At 38.3% G+C, this 8,492-nt stretch overlaps 1 protein-coding gene across 2 annotated transcripts in view; it reads right to left on the minus strand.

The window, feature by feature from the left end:
- zbtb40 (zinc finger and BTB domain containing 40) overlaps positions 1-379 on the minus strand; it is an 89,497-nt gene extending 89,118 nt beyond the window's left edge. The window contains exon 1 of one of the 2 annotated variants that reach the window (XR_007935489.1): positions 206-379. The gene's annotated coding sequence lies outside the window, so the exon portion shown is untranslated. The remainder of the gene's footprint in view (positions 1-205) is intronic. The other variant, XM_028807717.2, reaches the window with a different exon arrangement.
- Positions 380-8,492: the final 8,113 nt, after the last annotated feature.

Here is an 8,492-nt window from a genome sequence, read left to right on the forward strand (position 1 = left end):
TGCTAATGCGAATCGTCTTTAGTAGCTCTGTATTGTCCTAATGGACGAGAGCTTCCTTTTTAATTTCACCTAACCATACAGTGCAACATTTTTTTAAACATATTTATTTACAACTAAGGCCAGAAGCATTTTGATTTTAACAGCAACACAGGTACACATTCAACAGATCCCAGAGTCTCGCAGCGCCCTCATTTCAGCTCTTTACCTTTTTTCTGATTCAAATCAGTCAGCTCTTTATTGATACCCTCTCCGTGGACAAATTTCTCAGAACAATAAAGATATTTTCAAAATGCAGCCTCAGCATGCGATCGCCGCCATCTTGATAAAGGCGGCGATCACTCTCGTCATGTGACGAGGGCAACACGAATGGATATGCGCAGACGCATTTGGTGTAAGTAGCTGGCAAGCCACTGTTGTTCTTATGTAAAGCAGTGTAAAAGAGACCGTGTTCAGTAGATTAAAAACTCTGGAGAACATCAGTACCCCTCTCTTTTTGTTATAGAATTTTAAATGTTGTCCATACTGCCCTGTTTTCTTAATTTATACACAGTATAACGAATCTTATGTAGTGGTGTGCTGTTTGACCGTAATGCTAGGAGTAAACAGACGTTATTTTTCACTTTCTACTGAAAGAAGGTCATAAAATAATATAATTGAAGTGAACGCTAGATATTTCTGGGAGACGCTTATACTGTATCAGATTAGATATACAGTACAGAGTTCACACTGAAGCTGCAGCATAACTTACATATTATATATATATACGCACGCACACACACACATATATACAGTATATATATATATATATATATATATATATATATATATATATATATATATATATATATATATATATATATATATCAATATCATACCATTTTTAAGTTTGCTTACTCCTGAACATGATCATGATGCTGGTGCATATCCCAGCAAGAATGGTGTGCATGGCCGCAATGATTCTCGAACAGGTCATCGAAGGGTGAACACACAGTCACACATAACCACACAGTGGGGCAAATTTAGCCAATTCATCTAAACTATGTGTATTTGGACTGTATTTTGGATTTGTCACAGCTAAATGTATGTCCGGTTGAATGTGTGCGCGTATAAATCAGTGATCGTGAGTCCTTCTTTCCGACGGCGTTTTGATGCTCCTGTATAGCCTACGTGTTGCGATTCTTTTTAACGTTTATCCTATGTATACTGCATGGAATGCTATAAACTGCGTTTCGTGTCTCTGATGCCGATTTTTTTGTTTTTGACATTAAAAGGACAGTGCGCAGATTGTTCGTAGGTTTGTGTGCTATTATGATGCCTGATTTGGACAGGATACGTGCTGCACCTTCTGACACTCCGTGATGATAAGGAAGTGTGTGCCAGGTGGGATGTGTGTAAGATTGGAGTTGACTGTTTGCTTTGTTCTCTGGCGTCTCCTGTGTAGGCATTGTTTAATGATTGTCTTTGGGTAGCCTTTTGAAGTGAAAAGATGGAAAAGATAGCGTATTTCGTTCGTTTTTCCTATTACAATGGGCATGAATTCTTCTGAATACTGTAAAGTCTTAATACAGCTCCGTTTATGAGATGCTGGGTGATTGCTGGCGAAGTGTAATATCTTGTCTGAATTGCATTCCTTACGGTAGACACTTGTAATCAGGGTGGAGTCGTTACGTCTTTCAATGGAGATGCCCAGGAAATTGATGCGTCGGTTTGTTTCTTTTTCCATGGTGAATTGGATTGCAGGGAATATTGTGTTGATGTGGTTGTAGAAATCGTTCAACTGGTCGTTTTTTAATATGACGAATGTGTCGTCTACGTAACGTATCCAGATTTTGGGTGTGAACTGAGATAGAGCTTTCGAATCGCTGCATTGCCAGTTCTGCCAGAAGTCCTAATAACGGCGATCCCATTGGCGTGTCTTCATTTTGAATGTAGTATTTTCTGTTGGAATGAAATTGAGTTTTCTGGCAAAGTGATATTAGATGCTTTATGTGTTTAGTGTACAGCTTCGTTCTTGTCTTTATGGTGGGGTCATTATTCAGTCTCATTAGTAACAGGACCGATCTTAGGACATTGGGGGCCCTGGGCATAATTAGACTGTGGGGGCCCTAATGCGTGTAGTATTAGCTACAGTTCAGCCAGATTTGACCTGTTTCCACTGGGCACCGCGTGGAGGTACTGTATGTAGCTAAGCCCAGCGTGTGCAAATGCAGTGCAGTGGTGCATATTTTTTATAAATTTTAGAGCATTTTATTTTTTTATTTTTTGTCGCAATTAAAAAGTGTGTTTTTAAACCTTTTTCCATTTTTTTCTACCAAATTAAAACTTGGGCTAAAGAACATTCCAGAATAGAGCTCAAGAAACGAAATCAATTTTTCGCACTTTAACACTTGCGAAATCTTTACTTAATGCCGAGTAATCAAGTGATTGGACAACGTCTCGCTCAATGGACATTAATGCTTACGCATTCAATCGTTCCTGTAACATGGTTGTCCTGAGGTAATTCTTGATTATCTTTAGCTTAGAAAAGTTGCGTTCCCCAGCAGTGACAGTAACTGATATGGTCAAGGCGATACGTAGCGCAGTTGCGACGTTTGGAACAGAATCTTGCAAGCTGTTCTGGTATATAAATTGCAATGTTTCAAGAGCAGAAGCATTAGGAGGCACCAGATTTGCCAAAAATACGCAATTCAGAGAACAAGCCCTGATCATCAATATCGGGCAGTAAGCTTAGCATTAAACTTCGTAGTACAGATACGCAGCTTGCGTTGATCTTAAAAAAAAAAAAAAAAAAGAAAAGAAAAGAAAAAACCCTCGAATGATGGGGGCCCCTTTTGTCTCCGGGCCCCGGGCGACTGCCCTGCTCGCCCATGCCTAAGAATGGCCCTGCTAATGTTTCTGTGGCCAGATGGATCGGAATCATAGTACTGTATAGCGATATGACATCAAATGAGACCATGACCTCGTCCTCAGCGATTGATACGTCTTTCAGGCGTTGCAATGCCAACTCGGCGCTGTTCACAGAATATCCCGAGTCTTAAGTTAAATGTTTGAGCACCTGAAAAAATCTTTTTGATAAGTTGTAAGTTGGTCCTCCTATTAGGGTGACCCCTGATTTATACGCACACAAATTCAACCGGACATATATTTAACTGGGACAATGTACAAATAAGATTTAAGGCCAGTACTAAAAGTGCCAGAGAGCAGCCTGAGTCTTGTTTATCAAACAAAAACTTCATTAACAGACATTTGGACATGAATCCAGCATATGCAAACTTAAGAAGAAGAACATCCTCATAATAAATAAAACTTTACGACCAACACCCTCCTAACCCCACCTCATTACCCCATGCACACACTTTCAAATTGAAATAAGCTGATCCAGCCCCACGGTTACAGCTATTAATGGTTGTAAAGGGATATAAGTTTACACTACAAGAGATGTAGTCATAGGTGACAATTCATAAGTTGCTAAAATCAATGCTTAATTAGAAGTTATTTTCTATTTGTGTTCTCCCAGTATGGGCTTGGCTATTCTACAAAATTATCAATGCTAAGCGGACACCACTTGTTTTTTGTTGGAATTCTCTATATTTTAGTACTACTACACAAATAATGTTGTTTATCTGGAACTTCTCTGACTAATTGAAACAAACCCATGACACGCAATAGAACAGGGGGGTATTTTTCGTACGTCGCTTAAACCATCCGAGATCAGGTGCCTCATCTTGAATGAGTTAATGCCAGTGAAACTCATCCAGATAAGTCGGTTTTTCAAACGCAGCTGTGTATTAGATTAGTCTAGCTGGATCTAATCATACGAGATGAATGCGCGCGCCCGCGCTGAGTGAAAAGCCCATATATATTGAGTCTAGAGAACATAATCAGCAAGTCTTTGATAGGCTGTAACAAAAAGACGAAAGAACGGGCGCATTTTTTTTCACACACGCGGCGCAAGACCTTTTATTCGAAGGACACGAAGAATTTCAAGATTTAATATACACAAGGGGTAACACTGCAAAAGCAGCCCAGACCAGAAAAGACGGCTGGCAAAAAGTGGCCGAAAAAATTAAACGCTAAGTAGTGTACATTGTACTTAGTGAATGCAGCGTTTCATTTCCTATGTGTCAGATTAATTATTATTTAATATGTCATAATTCCAGATCAAACGTGAGCACAAGGAGAACATGGGAACAGGTTAAAGTGAAGTACAAGAATATACTTCAAACTGGTAAATATTGGTATATAACTATTTAAAGAATTGTTGACATAAAGAATCATATATAATATAAAAAACATTAATTTTAAAGCTAATAAGGAGGCAGACAAGCAAAAAACAGGTGGAGGTCCACGTGGTCCAGACCTAACCCCTGCAGAAGAGTTGGCTCTCCAGCAAAATGCCCATCGCCCTGTTTCTGAGGGCATTCCAGGGGGAAGCTCCTCCTCAGAACCAGTGGCAGGATGCAGTGGTCACTTCATTTCAGGTAAAGGATGGTCATTGCATATTTGTCCTCCATGTGTGCTATAGGTATGTTCCATATAGCCCTCTTTTTTGTTGGGTCAGTTGCAGGGAATATCATATCCCTTGAACCTGTGTCTGACCAACGAGATATTAACGAAGGTCAAATATTTGATGAAGACACTGTGTCTGATTATTCATCAGGCGGAGAGGTACATTTTCCAAATAATGTTTGATCAAACTCCACTCTGATCAGTTCCATGTGCCCCAATCACATTTGGAAATCCTGGTAATGAGAATGTTAGGCTGATTGTGGGATTCTTTATGGAACTGTGGGTGTTTTAGCCTGTGTATTACCTACCTGCAATGGCATGAAACACCTCTTTTATTGTCTGCACACGCAGGTGTCCAGGAAACACAATGAAAACCTGAAGGAAATGTTTCAGAGCCAAACAGACTTTACGAATTGCCTGGCAAACTGCACTTTTCGATAGCTGTTACGCATCGCCTACAGTATATAAAAAAGTGCCGCTTGCAAGAAACCTCAAAGCAATGCCTACTGTCTGTGTGGTTGTGAGAGCCTGACTTCGCCGAGTTTGACTTCGAATATACGGAGCTAATAAATCTTTGAGGTACAATATTCCCCCTCGGCTAAAGCGGTATCTTTCGTACAGAATTTCCTCCGGGGGCAATAAAGGATCTTGCCGATCGCGCAAAACCCTCTTTATATGAAATTCTCTTCGTATAATTTGCGCACCAATATCAATTGGTCGCTCATTCATGAACGGCGAAGGCCTGACTGGATGACTTCCACACCGTCACTGATCACGTGTGTAAACTAATCCTTGTTTACGCAGAACAAACCTGCTCCGAGCAGGTTTGCGGATTTGGATGTGTTGCTATGACAACACTTCCAGCAAGAGTTTCAAAAAACCGACAGATCCAGGATCAGGCCAAATCGTCAACAATTACATCCGGCTAAGCGAGTAATCCACGTATGAAAAATACCCCCCAGGTTAAGAGCAAAAGTCAAACAATGAGATACAAAAGTAAACAACAAATGTCCACCAAAACACTGTTGGTGTCCACTTTTTGAACAAGACCCTAAATTTACACCCATAAATTTTACTTTCAAGAAGTGAATTATGATTTATTAAGAGCTCTCAGACTAAACTACTCTAGATAATCTGTCCATTTCTGAGGAAGGCAAGCATCCTTCTAAGGACCAACATATTTAGTGCCATTGACACGTAAACATGTTTACATCAAATCAGATGCTTATCACTGTTTTTTAAATTATAAGTTATTAACATACAGATTGTAATATGTTCATTGCCATCTATCTTTAAACCAATTCATTACAAGTCTTATGGTAAAATACACAAATCAGAGAAGCTAGTTTTATAATATGAGTATGTGACCCCGAAAAACCTGTAATATTTGCCTTGCTGGCAACAAGAAGGAGAGAGCTTATTGAATTATCTGCAACTGCTGACTTTTTTTTTATATACTTTATTAATTCCCAAGGGGAAATTGCCTTTTCAAATGACCTTTTTCGGGGTCAGAATGCAGGTCTTGTGGTGCACATTAAGAATGAGCAAAAGCCTAGGAAAGAAGTGGGAAATTCCCCAGGGCACCACAATTGCTAAGAGTGGTTTATGGTTGATCTTCAGTCCTGGGCACCCCTTCATTGGAGAAAGGGTGTGAAGAATCCTACAGCATGTAAGTAAAGAATAAAGCATAGGTACTGTGGGTAGGGAAAAATCACGAAGTTAGTGTAGTAAAGAAAATGCTGAGACTACAAATAGACATATTGCACTGTAATGATGTGAACAGACTAAACATGGAATAATATGTAGTTGATGGCCATTCTGTCTGAAGAAAGAAAGAAAGAAAGAAAGAAAGAAAGAAAGAAAGAAAGAAAGAAAGAAAGAAAGAAAGAAAGAAAGAAAGAAAGAAAGAAAGAAAGAAAGAAAGAAAGAAAGAATGGACAAACAGACGGACAGACAGACGAACAAACTAACTTTGTTTTTCCCAAGAAGTAAATTTAGCATTTTACAGAAGCTAACAATATTAACAAATATTAAAACAAATATTAAAACAAACACCAACCCCCTAAAACAACAATAAATTGTAATGGCACAGCTGTTATAGTCAGTTGGGAGCGGTAAATGGATTTACAGACTTATCGTGCTTCAATTTGATGAGAGACATTGTAAATTAAACATAGTCCAAACATACAGTATGTGCCAAAATCAAGTTGTGATTATGAACAAATTACAGTATTTTACGGAAATTAGATAGGCACTTAAAAATATAAGGAAGGAGTTTTTGAACAATATTTCAATGAGAAGATTGGTAATTGACTGGATGAATTTATAGTAGGTAGGCATGGAATGTGTATTCATAATTAAAGAGGAGAAAGGTTTGTGGAGTTTTGTAAAGAAAACCAGTTTGCCTTAATGCAGTGGTTCTCAAACTGTGGCGTAATTTCACTATGTGTAGGGAAATTTTAAACTTGTAGCGGTGTATCGCCAGCAAAACATATAGGAATAAATTTTAATAGGGTTTCAAAAAAACGTTAGAGGGGCATGATTAAAACTGTTATGAAAACTCAGGTCGCAAATACTTAAAGGTTGAGAAACGCTGCCTTAATGAATGCATATTCCAAGCTACCACCAAGAAGGCTGTATATGGAAACCCCAAGCTAATAATGAAGATAATACAGCAAGGAACCAGAAAGATTATATAGTCATCATTAAGAGTCCAAAATGCTACTGAGTTAGTAAATACTTACCTTATTGCTGACATCAAAACAGATCACCAAGCACTTCTGGCTGTAATAAGAGTGTGGGTAAGAAAGCCTAAAAAGGTACACAAACAAAGTAGAGAAACCTTATACAAGAAAGTTGAAACAAACTGGAGTTCAGCATCCAGTAGAGCAGCTGTAGCATGTCCAATCTGAGAGCATTAAGCAGGATAATGTGTCCAAGGTAGAAGAGAAGTGGTAGATCATGTGGAGCAGATTCCAAGGTAATATTGATTAAACATTAAATGTAAAGTTAAAAGTGAAGAAAAGTTAAAGGAAGACTGAGGAAATTTTGGATTCAATGGAAGATAAGATAGATCATAAACAGAAAAGAGTGTAAATACAGAACAATTACAAGAATGATAAAATAAGCAAACAAAAGAGGGATGCTTGTCATCTTAGTGTAATGTTAAAATCAGTTTATTTATAGAGGTCATTTAACACAAGGTCAGTAATAATGTAGCCAAATTGCTTTAAATTAAAACATACAATGAACATAAATAAAATCAACAGAAATAAAGTACAATGAAACGAAATACAGCCAGCAGTGAATTAAAGAAAAGAAAGAAGATGACTGAGAGCAGGGCAACACTCAGTATCAGTGAAGGTCACTGAAACACACAGAATAGAAATGGGTCTTCAATCAAGTTTTAAACGGTTCAATTGAAGGAGACTCCTTAATGTAATGAGGTAAGGAGTTCCACAGACAAGGTGCAGCAGCTGCAAAATGCCTGTTCCCCCTTAGTTTTACACTTAGTGTGAGGGACCATAAGAGACAACTGACTGGTAGATCTAAGTTGTTTGGATGATGGGTGTAAACCACACAATTCACATAAATAGGCAGAAGCATACCTGTGTAATGATTTTAAAACTAGCAACAAAATTTTAAAGTCAATTCTGAAACTAACAGGCAACAACTTTAAAGAAGCTAATATTGGAGAAGCAGAATCACACTTTCTTGCTCCGACCACAAAATGGGCAGCAGTATTCTGAACCAACTGCAACCTGTGTATCAAGGATTTGCTGATCCCAGAATACAATGAGTTACAGTAATCAAGCTGAGAAAAGATAAAAGCATGAGTAGCTTTCTCAAGATCCCTAGAAGATAAATAAGGTTTGACCATAGCTAAAAGTTGAAGCTAGGAAAAGCAACTCTTTACTACAGAGTTAATCTGTTTTTCTAAAGAGAGGTTACTGTTAAAAATGACACCAAGATTACGAACTTGA

Source organism: Erpetoichthys calabaricus, chromosome 8 (assembly GCF_900747795.2).
Source record: "Erpetoichthys calabaricus chromosome 8, fErpCal1.3, whole genome shotgun sequence".
Classification (NCBI taxonomy): domain Eukaryota; kingdom Metazoa; phylum Chordata; class Cladistia; order Polypteriformes; family Polypteridae; genus Erpetoichthys; species Erpetoichthys calabaricus.